The sequence below is a fragment of the Gastrolobium bilobum genome, unplaced genomic scaffold (assembly GCF_033153095.1).
Source record: "Gastrolobium bilobum isolate Gb01-03AN ecotype WA unplaced genomic scaffold, APGP_CSIRO_Gbil_v1 utg2174, whole genome shotgun sequence".
In the NCBI taxonomy this organism is placed as follows: domain Eukaryota; kingdom Viridiplantae; phylum Streptophyta; class Magnoliopsida; order Fabales; family Fabaceae; genus Gastrolobium; species Gastrolobium bilobum.
The window spans coordinates 84802-88791 of NW_026895675.1; positions in this window are offsets into that span (position 1 = coordinate 84802).

A 3990-nucleotide genomic window follows, 5' to 3' on the forward strand; every position below is an offset into this window, starting at 1 on the left:
CCAATCCTTGTAAGCCGAAGCTTCTCCTACCACCATCATATTAATCTCAATTCTCTTTCGTGCATGCAAGTCTCCAAGCAGTGGCCCTCATCTAAGTCCTTCGGCAGACACCTCCTTATAGTTGGAACCTTTGAACTCTCATCACTTATCATCCTCTCGGTCACCTGTTGGAGGAGGTAGTGGACCCAAAAACCGAAGCTTTATGGGACTAGGAGCTCTGCATGTGTGTAATGGCACCTAATATCTGAGTCCAAGACTACATCCATTCCCTTCCTACTTCTTGTTCGGCTGAGCACCGTCAGCCATGGAGGTGGGGTGTTTGTTCTACATCTCTGCTTCTTCATTCCTTTTTGATTTCTTTAAGAATTTTCCCTTATATATGCAGCTGAGGATTCGACCCCTTTGCAAGGAATCCCATCGAGTTTAAGTTCTGACCAATATCTTCCCTTAAATGAAAGAACCAGAGCGTGAGGGTCCTAGAACGAAATTGGTGTCGAATAATAGATTGAAGGACGAGTTGGATATACATGTTGAGAGGTAAGGATTGAACCTTAAGCGCCATTTATTCCTCTCTGCTTGGACTGTTCGTGTACTCTAGAAAGATGTAATTTCCTGGTCATTCCTCTTCATCATTTCTGTTCAGCCATACTGTTTTGGAATGTGTTGTATGCAAGCTTTGATAATTAGCTTTGTGAACTTAGAAATAGTTTCCCTTGATTTTACTTGGACTGCCCTCGTATGAGAAAAAGATAATTGGCCTTATATGTGACTGAATGCTCAAAACAGAATGTTGATAATTTATTAGTTCAGGCTTTAGGGGCGTGAAATTAATTAACACTTGAAGCATGACAAATTGATTTAAATCATAGGAAGAGAAAGCATGGAAAATTAGTTTAATGGTCAGAAAATGAACTTGACCCTAGGAGCATAAATTCTGAACGGAACTTTGTGATTTGTAAATAAATTAAGTAAAGAAACTCTGTTTGGCACTTTTGATTAGGTTCATAAAACTCAAGGATGTTGGACGAACTTGGGGCTGTTTTGATTAGAAAGCTAAAGTACCAGGTATGTGTTAGGCGGTATTACCTGATGTGACTATTGACTAGTGTATGAATTGTGAATTGTTGCTCACATGTGCCTTATGATTATTCTGCCATAAATGATGAAATTATTCTGCCTATGGAAATGTTATGATTATGGAAATTCTGTCATGAAAAGAAAGAATGGCTTGGCAGTATGGCATCCAATGTACATGAAGTATATGTTATGAAATGATGATATATGCATGCACCGTACATCATACCGCACTTGTCTTTCTGTTTGTGTGTGACAGCATAGCATGGCATGCATATACCAAAATCATGTTAGTCTTGAGTCTTAAAATAGTTATATATATATAGGACCATGTGATTGAGCACGCATCATATAGGCATCCCTTGATATCAGGGTACTAGGACAGTTGGCGTCAGTCCGCATAGGCCACAGTGGAATTCCCCAAATGATGGTGTCGTGCATGGAATTTCCACTGTGATGGCACGCGCACGACGGTGCTAAGAGCGTGATGAAGGCGTTATATACGCAATATGATATATGATGAAAAGGATATATGATGAAAAGGTTATATGATGAAAAGCATTTCATGTTTGAAGCGACTGTTTATAATTTTGTGCCTAGTTTAATACTGTTGCATTATTGGTTTTGTTGCCGCACTACTGGGATTTTTCTCACCCCTTTGGGGCTGCTATTTTTATAAAATGGCAGGAGGACGTAAAAGCTTTTGAGGACTTGGATATTTGCTGTTGGTTTCTACTATTGGGCATGCTGCTGTGATTGTATTATTTTCATGGATGACTGTACTAATTGTGGATGTTTAAATTATTAGTGAACTATGTTTGCATTATGTTTTAAGACTTTTAAGAACAGCAAGTGTTTTGAAACGGATTTCAAAACCGTTTTTACGAAAACTGATTCATGACGTTTTGAAAGCTAAGTTAAAACTGTTTGTGCGAGCATTTTGTAGGTTTGCGTCCCGTGGCTACTAACCTCTGATTTTCTTATATTTTATATGCACGTGTAGCCCCAGGTGTCTAGTTTCATTATATATAAACCTTTCAACGAAATTCTGAAAGCTCGATTTATTATGATTTTTGCAAGTCAGGTCGTTTGATACAAATTCACTGATTTTAACTCTCGCCTTACGAGTTATGTTTCGAGGGGCAAACGACCTTCAAATTACTATTATTTTATATGAAAGCGAAGCCCCAGATGTCTAGTTTCTAGATTACAAAGAATATTTTTTTGAATCATTGAAGTGAATTTTATACGAATTTTTAAAGACAGAAAGGTCTGCCAGGAAAGTTATATTTTTTTTTTTTTTTGTAAATGGAAAGTTATATTTTCAGTAGTTAAGAAATTTTGAAAGTATACTCTGATTTTTGTGACGAACCCGATTTCAACTATAAGTTTTTAATTGGCATTGTAAAAGTGATTTTCAGTCTCTAAAATATGATTAAAGAACTCTAATCCGCTTAGCTAACAACTCTCTCTGATGCATACAAGAGAGGGTGTTACTATAAGTTTAGAAGCATTGGATTAAATACGTGAAATTCAAATAAGCTTTGGAATTGAGCTTTTTACAGGTAATCTCTTAGTACTGGTGTTTAATCCTTGTGTGTGCTCCACCATGCCCCTTGAGGGTAGTGGTTGGAGGTGTATGTTGGTAGTATAGTATAACATGTGCATGCATTATTGTATGTTTAGTGGTACATAGGATGTACAGTATCTCTGGCCAGTAGACTGTTACCTTCGGGCGTTACGGACTAACACTGGATAGGTCTCCATGAGGGAGTTCCAGTTGACCTGGGGTCGTGGTGTGTCATCCGTAGAGGAGCACACTAGGAAGTCTCAGGTGTATATGGGTGGAGGGTGCCTTGGTTGATGTTCTGGGAACACTCCTTGGTTTGAAACTCGTAGGCTATATGTCGAGGCCAATAGGCCAGACGTTGCGTGGCTTTGGCATTGAACATTCCAGCTTCGTCGTATTTTGATTCCCTACTTCACTAAATCCCTTGCTTTATCCCGTTTTAAATGTTATATTATATTGTTGATATGCATCGAAGTGAGCAATTGGGCGGAGTATTCTCCAGAACCTCTGGGTTACTGAGATATATTCGTATATCTCACCCCGCTTTGGGGACTTTATTTCAGGTAGTGCCAGTGGTGTCGGAGCGACGGGAAAGAGGCCTGTAGGATGAGCTCGTGGATATTATGGTGGATTTTGCATTTTGGGGCCATTAGGCCTAGGCTAGACTTAGGACATGAACATTGTATTGAGTTAGGATTATCATGTGTCGTCTTTGTTCATGTCACTTTTGCCTAAGTTTAGTCATTTATTTAGCATGATTTACTTTGATGTTTCATTATGTATATTGGAGAATTGTTGTAATATTGTAAAGAGGTTTGTAATTTGTATTATGGAGACTTGATGTAATATTGAAGCATCCTATATGATGAAAGGGCAATAGACCTATTCTAGGATTTGATTTATGTTTTATGTCAAAGAATTGCATGCAAAGGAATTAATGTGATTGAAATGGTTTAAGATTTTATAATGAGATAATTGAATGGAAAAGTAAGCCAAATGATATAAACTGTGAAGGGTTGTAAGAGCACCAAGGCATTGCTGGTCCTTGTGTGCCACTCATGATTATTAGGTACAAATTGAGGTTAGATAACACACCTTCAAAGGTGGGATTTATTGGAAAAACAAAAGAGACTCTGGCAAAATTTTTAGAAATTGACAGAATTTAGGTGAACTTTGGGAGAGCATATCTCCCTCCATAGAAGCCCAATGGGGACTTGCCATATGCCATTTTAAAGCTTGAGATGTCCTCTACCTTGGGATTTTTCTGTGTTGCACGCAGCCCTATAGAGGCCAGAGAAACCGAACTGTACAGAACTCCCCTGTACAGGGGGATGTTTCTTGTTGTT